Source organism: Spinacia oleracea, chromosome 4 (assembly GCF_020520425.1).
Source record: "Spinacia oleracea cultivar Varoflay chromosome 4, BTI_SOV_V1, whole genome shotgun sequence".
Classification (NCBI taxonomy): domain Eukaryota; kingdom Viridiplantae; phylum Streptophyta; class Magnoliopsida; order Caryophyllales; family Amaranthaceae; genus Spinacia; species Spinacia oleracea.
The window spans coordinates 145,964,165-145,983,717 of record NC_079490.1 but is presented as its reverse complement, the minus strand read 5'-3'; the positions used below and the strand labels follow the sequence as shown (position 1 = coordinate 145,983,717).

Below are 19,553 nucleotides of genomic sequence, written 5' to 3'. Positions count from 1 at the left end.
AGAATTAAAAAATTAAAAAATTAAAAAAATTTAAAACATTCCGTTGCCGGGACTTGAACCCGGGTCTCTCGGGTGAGAGCCGAGTATCCTGACCAACTAGACTACAACGGAATCCTTGTCAAATTAAGTATACAACTTTAATATTGGAGGTATTGTATCTTATTTATTTATGGATAATTGATTTTATTGTTGATAAATACTGAAGTAAAAAAATATGGAAAATTTGTGAAAAGTAATCCAAAATTTGACCGTTTTTCTAAAAGCAGTATCATCTTTACAAAAGGTCTTGCGCGCACAAGGTGTACAATAAATTTATTGTACACCAAGATAACTTTAACTATTTTTTTTGTAACTTTAACTTAGTTTTGATTAACTTTTATATTAGTAAAAAAAATTGATAGATAAATATTTTAAAGGGTTAAATTATTAATTTTATACATTATTAGTGATTTTAAAGAAATAAGTTTTACTAAAATGAAAAAATTTATCACTTAAAAATAGATAACTTTTACATATATATGCTTAACTTTTAAGCATTTTGAGTTAACTTTTACTCCGGTGTACAATATTTATTGTACACCCATTGTAAATAAGAATTTGTGTCATCTTTAAATAATCTATTACTCCCTCCATCTCTTTTTGTTCTTTACGTTTTCCTTTTTGGGTGTCCCAAAAATGTTCTTTACATTTCCTTTTATATCATCACATAAATGATTTAATATTTTATCAAATTTGTGTCCGATTATTATTTTAACCAATTAAATCTATTGAGTCATTTAATCTCTCACACTTTTTCATTGGGACATTAACGTTTTCTCATTTTCCTAATATCAGAATTTTGATAAGAAAGAAAATATTATAAATAAAAGTAATTTTCCTTGGTTACATAAAAACTTTAGAAAAATCTCAATGCACATTAATTAGTCGTTAAAAAGCGTGCACAATACCAAACGTAAAAAAACAAAAAGAGACGGAGGGAATACTCTATATACTAAAAGAGACAATTGGAATGACACGTGTCATTTCCTGGTGAAAAATTTTCCCGCCAAAAACTCTTCCCTAAAAGGACATATTTATTTTATTCTTTTTTTTTCTCTCCTTTTGTATAAATGTTTATATATGGAAAAAAATATAGGATTATGGAATATGCCATTATTAAAATTTTGGTAAAATTTTAGTCAAACTGTCATGTCAATAATAGAAAATATTCTTACTCGATATTTTGGTCAAATTAGCATATTAAATACATCAAATATTTTAGTCAGATCATCATATTAAACATATAAAATATATAATACCTAGTATGTTAAAATATGATAAAATGAGTACATTCGAGATTATTAATTACGCAATAGATTTAAAGGATAAATAATTCAATTAAAATTTTTATAAAAAAGATGGTCAAATAATAGTTTTTAAATATCCGTGCGTGCACGGGACCTAATCTTGTTCTGGAATAATCCAAACTTTGAGGTTTATATTCTATAAACAATACATTTTACCTACTCCCTCCGTATCTTTTTAGGAGTCACATGTTGACCGGCAAGTGTATTAAGTAGAGTTATGCTAAACTTTGAGGCCTCACCTTTCCAATTTTTCACCGTTAAGGACCCTCACCTTTCTTTTTCACCGTTAAGGACATATAAATCATTTTCCGGCCAAATTAACTCATAAAATATAATAGTTTAGTCTCTTAGTTAAAAGGTTAGACCCTATGGTTAACTGTACACGTTAGGGATGGCAATTGGGTGGTGCAGGTACGGGAACCCCCTCCTCCGCACCCGCACCCGCCAAAAAATTTCACACCCTCCACCTATCCGCCACCTGCAGCGGGTAATTTTTTTCGTCTTATATTATTATAACCGTACCCGCTCCACCACCCACGTGGGTATCCAACAACCGTTTTTACCCGCCTGCTTAATAATATAATAAAAAATAAAAAATCTTGTTTCTACTTAGCCAATGCATAACAAATGTCATTCCTATCCAAGGATTCAAAGTTCCAATAATACAACATATTTATCAACGTTCTCAAACTAAAAATAAAAGAGTTTTTAGAACATCTATACTATATATTAAAAGGCGTTGATAAGCAAGCCTATGTGCCACGTGGCACTCACACTAATCTCACATCAATGTTCCATCTAATACACAATTATTTAAAAATGATAAATATGTGTGGTACAAGTCTTGAACCCATGACCTCTAATTTGTAAACCAAACAATTAACCACTAATCCAAATCAAATTATATGTCACTTTTTCATAACAAAACATAATAAATGACAATTTAATAATTATGGAGTATTGAATTTATTTAAAATTTGTATCCGTGTATTAACCCGGGGCATCGCCCGAGCCTAAATACTAGTTCTTAATTAAATTAGTACATTACATAAACACAACAAATAACGAAAATTAATAATGTCTCCATAAATTACTTAAAGAAATACACAAATCTCAACCAATACACACAACATCATTTTCATCTTCAACGTCGTCCTCAAGATTATATATTTTCAACACCTTAACGACACCACCACCTGTAAAATTGCATAAATTTATATAATTAGAGTCTAAATTTGATTTTAATATATCATAAATAATTAAATCAAATTAATTTTACCTTTCATGTTTCATGTATTAGCATCAATTTCAAATTTTTATGTTTAGTAATTCTTCCAACAAATAATAGAACTGATAAATAATTATAGAAAAGGAAAAAATCCTACTCCGTAGAATCTACATGCCACTGACTTTTTATCTTCCATCGGTGGCTTTTAAATTCTGAAGAAATCAATAACTCCCCGTGAAAGTTTGGATTAGTTTTAATTAGTCTAAGCTATGAGATAAAGAAGAATAAAATAAACAGATTGTAATGTAATCAAATACTCAAATAGGATGATGTACAGATACACTTGCACAGAAATATCCTGAAGATTGAAGAAATTGTTGGAAATCCTTGTGAGAAATACAAAAGAAAATGAGTGGGAAATGGGAAAATGTGGGAATATGGAAAGTCCCACATGGGAAAAACACCTTCTACATTCATTGTTTATATTTGGGGACTTGATGGAAAGATTTGTTTAAGAAAGCATGAGAGTAGCATGGGTTTGTGGGTCGGGTTATTCTTTTTGGGCAGAAGTGGTTCTAATTAATTCTAACGGTTAGAAGAATTAATCGACCCATTCAATATTGTAACTGCCCACTTATTCCACCCACTAATCATGTAACCAACCACTACTTCCATTATTTATTTTCTAGCCATTTTATGGCGGTTACAGTTCGCAGAAACTCTCAATATATATTTACCACTTCCGTTCTTCAAAAAATACACACAGAAACTGTTAACTAAATTCTCTCTCAATTCTCTTATGTTCTGGGCAAATATTCTGGTCTCCAATCGAGTCTTGTGAGTGCACACAAGTCTTGATGTCGTGTTAACCCTGGAGGGCAACCGCAAGCGTTCTACTGCACCGGGGTAGCGCGGAATTGTCTTTTAGAGCAGTGGTTCGGCCACGGCGCGACAATCGTTCTAATTCGGTCACCTCGTTCATCACGATATTGAGATAAGTTTATTCTAATTATATTCCAATTAAATTATTGTGACAACATTATTACTGGTATTAAATCGCAACAATCTAAAAGACAATTCTAATTGATGTTGCGGTATATAATTTTATGATGTTGCTATACACGTTGATATCTTGAGTTTTTGGGGGTTTTATTATTTAGGTTTGCTAATTAATTTAGTGGATGGAGTGTGTGAGGAATTGGCCGCCAATTTTTAGGAAGAGTACTCAGTACTGCTCTCATTCTAGACTCAACGAAGAATTTCAGATTACCGATGACGAGGAAGATGAAGTTTTCAAGTAGCCGATGAAGACCGCCACAAACATGTCGATTGCGTCAAAATTGACGACAACGATTTGAAATCCCGAAATGTCGCTGCGCTAATTAGGGAAGAAAACGCCTATCAAATTAGCCTCAAACGTTGCGGGTGGAAGGTTATTTTTGCTGGATCATATTCTGGAACAAGGTACGGAATAATATTGTTTGGAAAATCAATAAAGTGCCCGTGACATCTATGCTTCTTGAAGAAAAAGCTTGTCAAGATTCATTCAAGAATGATAAAATAATATAACTCTCCGGATGATTATATTCCACCAGGTTAGTTATTGGAATTAATTTTTATAGTGCCGCTGAAATAAAGGAAATCAATTTCCACCTTTATTATTTAGTCTCTAGTTCTCTACCGACTATTTATATTTTCATGAAATTAGTGAAGTATAAGTACTATGTCCAGATTATGCGGTACTGGGCAATAATCTATTGGACAAATATTCGATCTATGCATGACCTGGATTATTATTTTAGTTGTTCATTGTTAAGAGGTTGTGGCTTAATAAATTTACTTATAATGAGGGATAATACTGTATCTTTATTTGTTTATCGGCTTCTCTGACTGATCCCAAAATAAAGAGGTACTTCATATCAGTTTGTTTGAATTGGCTATAGTAGGAATCTCGTTGTTGTTTAATGTATTTTTTTGTGTATTGTAGTCACATGTACTTTGTGAAATATGTTTGGATCAATTGAAATGCTGAATTTAATTAGAGCGGTTGTCCTCTACGAAGTACCACTTTATTGGAGAAAGAATTATTTATAGTACAAAATACTTTGTTGAGTTCATACTGCCGTGTGATTCATATATTTAGAAGGAAACGTAGTTCCATCTAAGCACCAAGAGTTTTAATTATTTTCCCTAAATAAGTTTAATGACATGCTGCACTACTTGAGTTTAATTACAGGCTGCATTTTTCTTGATGGAGGTGAACTTATTTTTACTTTTCCAATACTGACACAAGCTTTCATACTCATTTCATATATTATTGATATATACAGAATTTTTTATTATGGAAGTTTGTTAAGATTGAAATAAATTACTGCTTGTGTTACTTTTTGGAGATTATTTTTGTTAATTGACTATGTTCAATGCGGCCAGTAGACTTCAAGTGGGCTTTGTAGCTCCATGTTTGCGTAACTATGTTTGATAATAGTCGCGCTAATGCTTCATTGGTGTATTACATGACTATGTTTGTTGAGGATCTTCATTAGCAAGGCCATATATAAGGTTGTTGATTGCGATCGTACAACAATATGAGTTAATTAGGAGCTTGACAAGCATGAGTTAAAAACTTTAATTTTCTATGTTGGTCCTAAGTCATATGTTACATATGTTTTTTTTTAAATAAAAAATTTAAAATAATAATTGCATACGTATTAATTTGGAGATGATTTCTTATTTGTCTATCGTCTAACAAGTATAGAGATTAGTTTTTGTACGTCTGATCTTTTTGTTATTTGTGAAAGTTTAAGAGTTAATTTTTTGAGATTGGTTCACAACTGTATTAAGTGATAGGATGTATTGGATAGTCAAACAGATATTTAGCAATAAATTGTAATTATACATTACATATTATGTTAGCTAGAATTACGGCTATACGTTTGTATGACTGATTGGCCATGTTTATCAATCAAGGAATTACCTCCCAATATTAAGTAATAAAGTATGCAACATGAAACTTGATTTTCATATACTTGATTTTATGCCAAAGTGTAATAGTGGATCAGTGGGTATGTGGACAAGTATTTTCTAATTGTCTTCAACGGTTGACCTTACCGTGCTATTATCTTTGTCTAACATTCAAATTTTGTGGATGATAAATTTGTTTTTGAATGTTGCACTTGTGACTAGTAACATTGTGTAGGTCTGTTAGACTCACAGTTAACACGACTACTTTTATGCAATGCTAGCAACACTAATGAGGTTGCTCATATACTACTTGGCGAACAGGCGCAATGATGGTAGTATATCCATCATACACGTTAGTAGGGAAGTCTCTAATCACTTAATTATATATTTGTCAAATTATTATTTTACGAATATGTTTAGTTTGTGTCCCTTTTATGCACAATATTTATTTCGATGATTTGTTGTGCAATGTGGGGGTGATATAGTGTTTAAGACTAACTGATAAGTTAGTTACAACATGATTTAGTGAGTACACGTATGTGGAGCTACAAAAGGATTATTGCGGGCACCTAAAGTATGTAGTGGTATGAGTAGTTTCTCAAAACTACTATTTATTCTTGGGTTATAATGACTGGATTTATTCCACATACGTGTATAGTTTACATGACTGGCTTTAATGGTGTCCATATGCCTTGTGTTGATCATATGTCGTTGGTTCACACAAACTTTAATACTTTTGTTATGACTAAGTTTTCTTATGTCTTAAGTCAAGATGAAGGTTCGAGGTCGATGAGATTACTTAATTATATGATAGTAGATGCTCTGTTAAGGCTAATGAGTTGGCACAGCCCGATACATTTAATCTTATTCTCGTTATGTAGAGAAATGTTGGGTAATCGTCAAATGCTTATTAGTATAGACTTATTGTGGTCCTAACATACTATTGTTGATAGCTTTTGAGAAAGTTCTCTCAAAATAATATGCTAATGTGCTTGTAAGTCTAATATGGTGATAATTTAATCTTGACTTTATGTTGTTTTGCGGTAAACAACATTTGTTGGTACAATCATAAATCTCTAGTGAGATTAATTTTCTCTGTGTGCTAGTGTAATGTTTTGAGAAAATACAAAACAGAAGTATGTTGCACTATACATTATGAAGTTGAGTTCATAGTATCGAATCTTATATGTAAAGAGACCAAGGTTTGTTAAATTGGTTAAGTCATTATATGGACTTAAGCAAGATTCTAAACAATTGCATGACAGGTTTGACAAGACTATGATTGGTAATGGGTTTCATGTCGATGGAGGTGACTCTTGAGTTTAGTCTAAGCATGATTCTCTTGGTTGTGTGATTATTTATCTTTAAGTAAATAATGTTAATATTGTGATCTAGTTGTCAATCTGAATATGCTAATATTGTTGATAGTGTTATGCATGTTTTGCATGAACTACACTACGTTTGACATTGATTATTCCGTGAGTGAATTGGGCAGGTACACCATATCACAAGTAATGATTATTGGGATTCTATAAGGTGATTGCTTCGGTGCCATGTGGGTACCATGGATTGGAGTTTGCACTACTCCGAATTTACAGAGTGTTGAAGGGATTAAGTGATGCTTAATTGGTATCTGGTTGTCACAAGGTTCACTCCAACAATGGTTATGTCTTCACCCTAGCGGGTGGAGCTGTATATTGGAAATCTTGCAAGCAATCTTGTACTAACTGCTATGAATAATATATAATATGAATTTATTTTTATTAAGTTGGCAGGTTATGAGGCAAAATGGTTGAGGAATGTGCTTGCAAATATTCCAATGTGGGGGAAGCCAACTCCTTCAGTTGCAATCGGTGTTGCAAACAACCTTGCCTATAATGGGAAGAAAGACACATTCGTTTGAGGCATAAGGCCGTCAAAGGTATGTTGTCTATTGGAGTTATAACTTTAGACTGTGTAAAATCTAAAATGAATAGTACGGATCCTTTAACGAAAGGCCTATGTAAGAAACTAGTTTTGGAAACGTCGGAGGGGATGGGCTTGAGGCCCATTGGATGAATGGTAAGGTAATGAACTCCTACTCACCATGAGTTCAAAGGGGAACATTATGTAATAATTCAGAAGCACAAATTTTATTTTTGTCCATCCCTTAGATGTTTATGATGTGCTTGCTATTATTGAACGAGGTTGAGCATATGGCTCTTAATGAACCCATATCCATATTTTTGGTGGTGTGATGTAGCTCACACTTGATGGGATTCACCTACTTAGGTGTGGAAGTGAGGCCGCTTCCTATGAGAATTGCATGGGCTATTCTCTAGAGCACCTATGAGCATCCAGGTTATGGACGTATGGCCAGTATAATGCGTCACTTTTATTGGCGGAGATTCAGAGTATCATACATGTTCAATTGTGTGCTTTGAGTAATGAGTTTCTAACCTCCTATTAAGTTCAATACGAAAGTCACTTGGTAGGAAAGAGATTCTAGCTTGAATGTCACTAAGTGTTAATTCAAGTCGCAAGACATTGACCCCTATTCAATTGTTTGTTTTGCCCAGAAATTCAATTCTTTTATTTCTTTCTTTTTCTTCTCATCTTCGGACCTGTGGGGGATTGTTGGAAATCCTTGTGAGAAATACAAAAAAAAATGAGTGGGAAATGGGAAAATGTGGGAATATGGAAAGTCCCACATGGGAAAAACACCTTCTACATTCATTGTTTATATTTGGGGACTTGATGGAAAGATTTGTTTAAGAAAGCATGAGAGTAGCATGGGTTTGTGGGTCGGGTTATTCTTTTTGGGCAGAAGTGGTTCTAATTAATTCTAACGGTTAGAAGAATTAATCGACCCATTCAATATTGTAACTGCCCACTTATTCCACCCACTAATCATGTAACCAACCACTACTTCCATTATTTATTTTCTAGCCATTTTATGGCGGTTACAGTTCGCAGAAACTCTCAATATATATTTACCACTTCCGTTCTTCAAAAAATACACACAGAAACTGTTAACTAAATTCTCTCTCAATTCTCTTATGTTCTGGGCAAATATTCTGGTCTCCAATCGAGTCTTGTGAGTGCACACAAGTCTTGATGTCGTGTTAACCCTGGAGGGCAACCGCAAGCGTTCTACTGCACCGGGGTAGCGCGGAATTGTCTTTTAGAGCAGTGGTTCGGCCACGGCGCGACAATCGTTCTAATTCGGTCACCTCGTTCATCACGATAATGAGATAAGTTTATTCTAATTATATTCCAATTTAATTATTGTGACAACATTATTACTTTATGGTATTAAATCGCAACAGAAAACACAATATTCTTCAATTCAAAAGACAACACAGAAAAATGACCTTAAGTTTCATGTTAAGGAATAGAGAAACAACATAAGCCACAAGCATCAAGCGGAGAAGCGATGAGTTCAAAAACAGAGTAATCTCTCGCCAATTAAAATATTAGCCTAGACTTGTTAATAAAGGACTAGACTTTAGAATTGATTGAGAAGAAATTTGACCTTGAATAATCAACAACACTTACAACAGAATTATCTTAAGTAAATACATTAAATAATCAACAACACTTCCTTTAATTTGTCGTTAATTAAGCTTTACATTAATAGTTATACCAAATTCCATTATTTTCTGTTTCAAATGATTAAATTCCATACATAATTTCAGATTTTGAATTATTCAATGCAATTAACAAATAACAACTCCCAACAACTAGATTACTACTCCGTATTATAAATCACCATAAAATGAAAGTTGAATTCAAATTGTCTGAATAGGACGTATATAGAAGTAAATAGAGAAAAACAAATTATAAAACTGACCTTGAGCCTTGAGGTATGAAGTGTGGCTCGTCGGAGGTACGAACTACGGAGGTACGGAGGACAAATGAGCAATTGCTGCTCGGCGAGTCGGCGGCTCGACAGAGGCCGGAGGCGTGACTCGGGTGAGACGACTAGGGTTTTGAAAAGTGAAGGGAGTGAGGCCGTGAGGGAGACACTAGTACACAACGGCTGTCTTACTGACACTAGGGTTTTCAATTTTTCATCTAAGGCTCCGCTTGGTAGGACGTAAAACGTTTTTATTGTAAAATGAATTTCCATGAAAAATATTTTTCCAATTCTAAACTAACTTAAAGAAAAATGGAAGAAGATGGTGAAGATTGAGGGGAAGAAAGGAGAGGGAGGTAAAGAGGAAAGAAGAAAAAGTGGTTTCTCTCCCTTTCAAATGGAAAAGTATTTTCCACCTTTGAAGGAGTCATGGAAAATTGTTTTACGTCCCTTATCCAACCAAACAACGTAAAATGATTGAAAAGGGGAAAATTGTTTTCCATGAAAATGTTTTACGCCCTACCAAACGGAGCCTAAATGAGTAATCCTAACACTTCTAAATGCTTGAACTTCACTTACTATTCCTGTAACAGTGAAATTACTATAATACCCTTATTTTTCCATTGTTTTACATTCAGCCCTTAGCCTTAATCTGGTGCCACGTTTCCGTTGCCATCACCTCTCCCTCTCCTCCTCTCTCCCAATCTGGTGCCCTAATTCTTTGTTTTGTTCTTCAGCTCTCCTTCTCCTCTTCTCTCATGTATGGCTACCTTTCTCTTCTTGGATCTTACCTCCCTATCAACTACTACCGGGCCTTTCTCTTTAATCAAACAAATTGTTCTGGTCTCCTCACCCTCTTCAATAATCTTTGTCTGGTTTCTTCACCCCTTGCCCTTCCCTCTCTTGTGAATCTCCTCTGATGATCATCAAAGCGTCGCCGGTAAGGTATCTCTATCTAATTCGCATATCCTATCTTAGTGTCCCTGATTACTCAACTCAATTTATATTATAGCAATTTATATTATACCAGTTTCTCCAACCAAATTAGTTTTTTTTTTTTTGGGTTTTGGTGTTTCAAATTAGGGTTTACAATCAAGCTACTCATTCGTTAGACTTCAAAGGAATTTCAGGTACTTTTCTTCTTATCTTCCTTCAATTTCTGAATTTTTAGAATTTTCTAGGTTTATGTATTTGAATTTTGATTTTTTTAGGGTCTACATAATTCAGACCCCGCCCTCAATTTCTTGAATTGCAACAATATAATTTTGGTATTTTATTTTTCTTTAGTTTATACGATTTATTTCCAGCATTACTTGTTGATATGAATTAGTAGTTTTAATCTACGTTTCTTTGCTATTGGAGATTATAATTTCTTTTATTTATTCAAATTGGAATGCCAAAATGGATTCATTCTGCATCTGGGTATATAATTACCCTAAATTTCCCCCCCTTTCCCCGCCCTGGAAATTGAAATTAAGGCATGTTCACTCATTTTCCATTTCAATTTGTAATAAATTGGCGCTTTTAATAGTTTACTTTTGGGGTTTTTTGTACTGTTGCCTTTATTTTAATTGTGAAAACGTAATTGCTTAAATTAAATTGATCATGGTGTTTTCTTATACTGCATGTCCGGTGAATTTGAGAGCCTCGAAAGAAGAGATCAACTCAGGGATTTGCTAAGGTAAGTATTGATTTTATTTTTATTTTTTATTTGTTAAATTGATTGAATTATCCTGATATTTGATTGTTGATTGTATTAATTTCTATAATGTTTGAAATTGTGGATGTTATAATTAGTTGGAATTTAACTTAGTCAAAAGCAAGCTCGTGGTGATTTGGTTAAAACTATGGCTTTACATGTATACTTTTTATTAAACTTTATTGAGCTATATGATTGTTAGATCAACTACATTACCCTTTTGTTACTATCCCTTAAAGAATCAGATTGCCTCACATATTCTGTATTGTTATTTCTTGATAGTAATGTCCGTTCATTATTGGATCATGCTAATGGCCCCTTTATATGGACAGTACATTGTTGTAATGTTGTTTTTATTCCTGTTTTCTACAGCATGTGCTTGATCTGTTAGGTGTCAATCCCAGGCCTCTGCTGCTCTACAGGTTATGTGCTGAGTGTGTAGGTTAATTTATTGTTGTTTTCTTGACTTGTTATGTGGTCTTGTGTTCTTGATTGTTGAGCACTTTACCGAGTTTTACCATGGACTCTTCTTTCTCGCTCGTCTCTCTTGTGTGTAATGTTTTGGGTTGATTTATTTGCCTGGTGCCTTTTATTCGGTGCTTCCTGCTTTCTAATGATATTTTGCAATGTAGTAGCCATTTAGGTGTATTGTTGATGTAATTGTTCATGTCTATGGTTTAGCTTTTGTTATGCTCTCTGCCTTTAGAGTTTGTTTTCACTTCCTAAAGGCCGATCCCTTAGTTGTTACATATAAACGACTGTTAAGGAAGATTCACCAAATTGGTCATACGACTGATGCATTATCAAGGTTAACTAAATGTTTATTAGTAGCCCGTGTTCCTATAAACATTCCTTTGCCTATGAGGAAGATCTACCAAGTTGGTCATACGACTGATGCATTATCAAGGTTAACTAAATGTATATTAGTAGTTCGTGGTCCTCTATAAAATTCCTTTTGCGATTGGGTACTGGTCCTCCTAGATTAAACTGATGTCTATATGGCTATCGGGAATGCACCGTACATTTATGTGTTCTGCTCGGATTAGCCTCTTGCTTCTACAGTGATTTTCTGTTTTTAAGTTTGCATTTACAAATATTTCGTGCGCTTAGGGTTTGTTTCAACCTCATCTAGGAAGCCTCTTTTACATTAGCTTCCTGATGCTCTTGGTTAGAGTTGCAACTGCATATTTCCTGGCAGTACCCGCCAAGCTGTTTATGGGTAGGGTGTTATCTACATTTCATTTTTCGCAGATTTTATTTGTTAATTTGTTCTTTGTTCTTTCTTTTATATGTTACTGTGCTTATAGTGTTGGTTTTTATTTGGCTTTTTCATTGAATTATTTCAAGAGAATTGTAATTACAACTGAATAATCTAGCTGCATTGATTTTGTTGTATGTCAGAGGGAACAATATACTGGAAATCTAACATGCGAGCCAGTAGCTACTCGTGCTACTGCTACAGAACGACTTTATGGAGATAAGGACAAATGTTTTGAAGTTGTTTGTCATGCATAAAAGGCATGTTCCTCGTGCTACTGCTACAATTGGATCATTGCTGAACATTTTCCAGGCAAGCGTGCACATTTATAATCTTGTTGGTATTTCTTGCAACTCTGCAACTAATCATCCCCTTGTACATGATTTTTGGGATTAACAATAATTATACCAATATTTTTAATTTTGGCATATGTCTATATGGTGAGGAGGCAGAGGAGATTCTTTCATTCTGGTCTTGTTTTTGTTGTTGAAGTTATTGATTGCTATAAATGCAGGCAGGCACCCTTGTCTAGGTGTATTTTGCTGTCAAATGTTTTGTAGGGCTTGAAGGTCATGTTTTCTCTTATCGCCAATGTTGCTTATGTTGGAAGGTATTCTCTATGGTTCCACGCTTTTTACTAGGGATTGTAATATGCTTACTCATCAGCTGCTTAAACTCAGCTCCAAAAGCCTGTCATTAGGCTTGAATATATAAATTATTCACAAAATGAGTTATGATATCATTTAATTGAAACATATTTCGTTTAGTTATGATATGATTTGAGATGTTGTAGTTGTTGAGCAAGGAACTGAGCCTGTAAGTTATGATATCATAGCTCGTACTATTTTAAGGGATGAAAATTAAAGGACAACATATATAGAGAGAGAAGTTAAAAACATGCAATTTAGAGAATTTGTGTGGGTAATCTACTAAGAACAATGGATGCATGGTATTACTATATACTTCGTATATAGAATAATTATGAATGGAGCATGCTTTGCGATATGGTCAAACTTTAGAAGATGAACTTGCATTATTGTGCAACTTGAATTGGTTTCATACATTGTAGTCAACTTTCTAATGTCGGTAGGTAATCGTAAGAATAGCCCGAGTCTCTACTGATAGTACTGATTACAGATAAAGGATATGCAGGGACATATTTTAGTGATAGAGATAATGGTCATGAAATTGGGGGTACTCCATGTAATTTGGGAGAGAACTTAAAGTTGTTAAGAATTTGTCGTGAGTTCGGCTGGGCTCTACGTGAGCTCTTGTTGAGTAAAATGCTAAGCCTGGAATATGTGAGCTCGACACCTGAGAAACATTTATGAGATATTGTGACTTGTGTATAGTTTATATAGTTTATATTTATGTATGTCTACCCCTTGCATCACTACATGTATTTACTCTTAACTAGACTATCATGTTTTTTGGATCTTGGTTGAAGGACCCTGACTTTATTTACTCTTGCTTCTTAGTATTAAGGTTCATTGAGATTGCAAGGAGGGTGAGGGGATGTTGTTGACACTCTCTCTTACTTTTCATTGTGAGTGATGGACGGGATGATTAAAGCGTTATACTATTGTCTGTCTCTATCGTAAACTTTCTCTTACAGATTATTGTATTTCTCTTACTCTCTCTCTATTTCTCATATCGCTCTCTCTCTCTCTCTCTTTCTGTATAACCTGTCTCTCTAATTCTCGTAACACTATTGTTAATATAATAACATGTATGTTTTTTGGTCACATACGAGCAATAACAACTTATGTGTATATAAATTTTAACTATTGATGGCTAATTGGTTTATCATTACAAGAGACAAATAAAGGGACACTTTTATTTCTTTGGGTAAAGATGGTAGTTGGCTGGTTTTTAATTATCTCCACTAGGGTTGATGAAGTTCTTAAAGATGTCTGTCCCCAGTTTTCTATGGAGTATTGGAGTGTATCTTCTAAGTTTTGACTGTTAAATTTTAAACATCAAAGTCTTTTCTTGATTATAGAGTTGCGATATACACTCAATTAAAATTGTATTTCTTATGAATTTTGATGGTCCATTTCCAATAATTCGCATCAATAAGTATACACATACTCAGTTCATATATGTACAAATAGTTTTCTAACACATTTCTTGGTTTTCCTAAAAAGAAATGAAAAAGTTGTACCTTTGCTAATGAATGGTATAACAACATTAAGTCAATTCCCTCATTGATTGTGTGTTTGGTTTTTAGTTATAAGATTAGTTCATTTTATATTTGTTTTTGAGGGTACGTGTGCTCTTTGTTAGCCTCAGTTTTAAAGAAATTCTAGGACATTATAAAATACAGGATGAAATGTTAACTTTTATTAAACAAAGAGGCATTTCCAGGTAAGAGTAGAATTTTCAAAAGACAATAAGCGTATATATATTTGGTATATAATCTAGGAAGTATGTACTTCCCTAAATGGTTTACCAAGTAATCAAGTATTAGTTCACACCTTTTGGATTTCAAGGTTGTAAAATATATATTGATTATTATTGATTCATTTCCTCTTTCGTTTTGCACATTTTGGTTGCTAAAGTGAATTTGAATGTTTCACGCTTATACCTTTGGGCTGGTATGAAATAGTCTTACCTGGTTTTGTTGAGACTCAATGTTGGAGCCCCATTAGAAAGATTTTAATGTATGTCTGTACCATGTACCATGGTTGTTTCTGAAGCATTTGGTGAGTCAGTTTTCAATTTCCATTTGCTAAACTAAATTGCATAGGGATGCATGGTCCAAAAGGAGAGGGGGAGAAGATGAAATATTAACTGAGGGTATGGGGCAGGACAGAAAGGAAGAAGAGACGGGGAGTAAAGAAGCAATTTTTATAGTACTTGTATATATAAGGAAGAGATAGAGTACGTACTGCATTCTTAAGAAAGGGGTAGGGATTATGAAGGGAGATAATGGAGTTAAGGGACAATATAGAAAATTTTGATAAAAGTAAGGTGTGGAGATGAGAATAGACAGAGAAAGAGAATTATAGACATAAATACAAATTAAATGTGTTAGTTTCGCTGAATTTTTCGTATACAGATTCTAATATTAGCAAAAGTTTTTTGTGTACATTTTATTTTATTAGCAATAGTGTGCCTACCCATAAAGAACTTAAATAAGTGGTACCCCATAAGTTTATATAATCAACATGTCTTTTTACAAATTTTATTATTATTAAATAATTATTGCTTACAAAAATAATAAAAATAAAAGCTATATACGTGATACACAATCTGCTATTTTATTCAAATACTCTCCTTTATCATCTTATAATGCCACAGGAACTAATGAAACTAATTTTGTAAGTTTTTGTCCCAATGTACTACCTTAGGAGCTAATGTAACAAAAATTCGAGTTCCTTTAAGATAACTTCTTCATTTCATTTGTAACAATAGCTCAGGTGAACAAAACTAATGGTCACGACAATTTTTTGTTAGAAAAGTCAGGTAGAATAAGTAGTAAAATAGACAATTATAATCCAATACTTGCTTCACTATAAACATTTGTATGAAGTCATTGGTCTTGTATTTAATTCCAAGGTCTGTTTTTCATTGTCAATTTATCAATTTCTCTAAAATAATTCAAATGTGCACAACTTTTTCAAAATGAACAGGAAGGCTTTTGGATTTTGACAACATTGCCAATGAGTTCCTCACCAACCATATTTTGATAACTTGTCTCCAACTTGGACTAGCAACTTCTCTTTCAAGGACATATGGTTAATTTATAAATGAGATTTTAATGTATTATAATTTGGATATTTCATTCATTGACTTTTGAATGTATTGTCATTGCGGTATGGCTTCTGTACGGACAATTTCTATTTGTCTTATGTATGGTATAGCTCAATTATGTATGGACAATATGTAATTCATTTGAAAAACTCATTGGCGTCCTATATGGCTTATTGGCTGTGATCATCTTGGATCAAAATTCTACCACATATGTATTTGGAACTTTAATTATGGCAGGACTTCAACGGCAAAGTATAGTTACATGTCCCAAGTTTCACACACTTCGGTGGACCTCAAGCATGTTGTTCCGGAGGACGAAGATGGTGAATGAATGTACTCTTTCCTCAAGAGATGGTAAATGAATGTAGTTGAACGGTTGATGTCCAACTCTATTAATGCAAGTTATTATATGTATAAATTAGTTTGACAACAGTATTATGTACTTAGGGCTTTTGCGGTAATGCTTCATGTTCTTAGCCCAATACTCTTTGCTTTTTTATCCTTTTGTGGGACTTAGTAATGGTCCCTAACCTTTATTATACAAGTTATACAAATTGTGTACATTAACTCTAAGTAGACCTGGTTATCGGGCGGGGCGGGTCAGGGTCGGTGCGGGTCAAAAGAGGGTCGGGTATTGAAAGGGTCATTTTTAGCGGGTCGATAATGGGCGGGTCAATAGCGGGTCATTAGTGGGCGGGTCAATAAACGAGCAATGAAAAATGAAAAATAAAAGAGTCATGTGCATGTACAAGTAAATACGAATCTATACACGTAATTTTTTGTATCATTGCTATCTTAATTTTCAAAATAATTGTAGTATAAGTTTGACCCTATAATGACCCTGTCCAATAAAGGCCCTGTCCAATAAGAGCCCTGCCCAATAAAAGCCCTATTAACTTGACCCTAACCCTATATCCATTGGACTACCCTGTCCAATAACCAGGTCTAACTCTAAGGTATTGTGGTAACATCTCTCCAATGTAGTATTAAATCTGGATATTGTGGTTGGGGTTTTTGTTAGAGGAACATGGAGGATATTGAAATGTGTGTTCCCACGAAATACCTACACATCTTGGCTTGCTATTGTGTCTCCTACTATCAACGTCACTTACGTAGTATATTGTAAATTTCTTGTTGTCTATTACATGCAAGTTGAACTTTAGCATAGCCTTTTTAGCATTTATCATATTCTTGTATTTACCGAAAATTTATAAATACCCGTTATTTACGTAATATTTTTACGAAATAAATTTGTATAACTTGGGGGACTGTGCGCTCAACAACTAGTAAGACTAAATGTACCTAGTATAAAATCTGGGCTATAGTAGTATAGTGAGTTAAGATAAAGAATGGGGACTCACCTTTCACATTTTTCACCCTTTAGGATCTACACTTTTTTTTTTCACCTTATAGTACCTCAAATTAATTTTCCGGTAAGTTAACTCAAGACTAACTCACCGATAACCACAACATGAATATAAAAAAATAAAAATAGAAAATAAATAAAGAAAAATCCTCCCAAATTAAATAAAATATGACGGTATACAATTCTTAGTCTATAAAACTCGGCTTGCCTTGCTATGATTTTTCATCGAACATCAAAATTAATTAATCGGTGTTCATCAAACACCAAAATTAATTAATCGGTGTTCATCAAACATCCACTTGAATCTGGTCAATCTTTTTGTATAGTACATTTATAGTCACAGTCTCTGAATATCTTGCATCATTAATTCAACAACCTAAGTTTTACTCCGTAATTCGTAGTTCCTTGAAGCTCGACAATAGTTTCATGACATTATTTTATGAAAAAAAAAAACCAAAACTACCTTGAATCACAAAGTTTTTAAACAGCCCATAATTTTTTTCATTCGAATATAGATAAAATGCAAATAAAAAAATCGAACAACTCATTATTTTTTTTAAGAAAAAGAAAAAACACCAGTAATAGCAAGAGAAGGTTTGACAAAATATTGAAACATAAACATTTTATCTAAAATTGTGATTTTTCGATTATAATCTTTTTTTAAAACAGATAAATAGACATTCTGTTCTAGAGATTGGAGTGGAAAGTCCCTTTGTTTTGAGATGCCTTGACATGGGATTTTAAGAACAAAAGACCTTTTTTTATATTTATTTATTTTTGGGTTTAATGGTAGTTTTTATTGGAAAAAAAGGATAATTCTCATTGGCCAATGGGCTTGAATTGTTTAATATGAAAGCAAATCAATAGCCGCCACGTGTATTTTAACCAAGGGAACTAATCTTTTAACCAAAGGGACTAACCTTTAGTTCACCTAGGTTAATATTGACCGGAAAGTGAATAGTAGGTCCTAAACGGTGAAAAAAAAAAGTTATAGGTCCTAAACGGTAAAAAACTTAAAAGGTGAGTCCCCATATGTGTACTTAACTCGTAGTATAGTACTAAAAATTATAAAATGTATACCTACATATAAAAGAGAAAACAACGTTTGGCTCTAAATGTCAATTGTACAGTGTCATCTTTTTAAAAAATTCCATCCATATCCTCTTTTAGCTTTCTTCTTTTTTTTGTTTTTTTGTTTTTTGTTTGTTTGTGGGAGATTAGGATGATGATGTGTTATTATTCTTTTCTTCTTTTTTTTCTAATTTAATAAAAAAAAACCGGAAGCTGTATTTTTATATTTAATTTCTAATTTAATCATTTTCTGTTTGTTTATTGGAATAAAGGTCTTACGGCTTATTTTCTATTGTACTTCGTAATTTCGTATTATGTTTGTGCCGTCTATTTTTCCTTTAATTTTTTAACTTTATAAAATAATTATACTCTGTATTTTATAAATAGACACCTATTTGATATATGTTCGACAAATATTTATGTATATAGAATAGGAAAAAGATAAGAATTCTTTTTCTTTATATTTATTGTTTTAGTTCGTCTTGAATAGATCGTTCCATTACTATAAATACTCACGAGAACTACAACGTTATTCACACGTAACATTCATTTGGTCCCTATCAGTTTTATCTCTTCTCAATGCCATTCAAATAACTCTTAAAATTACATTTTTTGGTGCGTGGGTAAACAATAAGGGACGAAGGGAGTAATTTTCTTTTCTCTTTTGCAAAACTATTTAACCGTGTTGCAAGTATGTTACTTCCGATTTTTTTATAACTTTTCAAAAAAAAACATTTCTTAATATAGAAATGTTTTGTTTTTAATTTTACAAAAAGGTTAAGAAAAAATTAAAGGTAATTAATCTTTTTAGAGTCTCGGCAATGGAAATATAATCTCAAAGTATGCCCCCAACAAATTAGATATTATGACTTAACAATGGAGAAATAAAAGCATTTATGGACAACCTTAATTAGAGGCTCACCAATTGTTATATACTCTCTAATTGAGTTAATAAAATATTCAAAGAAAATGATATGAGAGGAGAGAGTGAGGACCATGGTAGGAGAACTATATTATTAAATGTTAAAAC

At 33.1% G+C, this 19,553-nt stretch overlaps 1 long non-coding RNA gene and 1 other non-coding gene across 11 annotated transcripts; one reads left to right on the top strand and one right to left on the bottom strand.

Moving 5' to 3' along the window:
* Window positions 1-38: 38 nt before the first annotated feature.
* TRNAE-CUC (transfer RNA glutamic acid (anticodon CUC)) lies at window positions 39-111 on the bottom strand. Its single transcript has one exon. It is a non-coding gene; the product is annotated as a tRNA-Glu (tRNA).
* A 2,869-nt stretch (window positions 112-2,980) lies between these two features.
* LOC110778463 (uncharacterized) lies at window positions 2,981-16,570 on the top strand. Of its 10 annotated transcripts, none has more exons than XR_008919338.1 (4): window positions 2,981-4,169; window positions 7,031-11,054; window positions 11,445-12,940; window positions 15,966-16,570. It is a non-coding gene; the product is annotated as an uncharacterized lncRNA (long non-coding RNA). The 10 variants fall into 10 exon arrangements; XR_008919344.1 differs by adding an exon at window positions 13,809-13,876 and having other exon boundaries at window positions 3,651-11,054; XR_008919341.1 differs by having other exon boundaries at window positions 3,656-11,054; window positions 11,445-12,291; window positions 12,474-12,940.
* The last annotated feature ends 2,983 nt before the right edge of the window (window positions 16,571-19,553 follow it).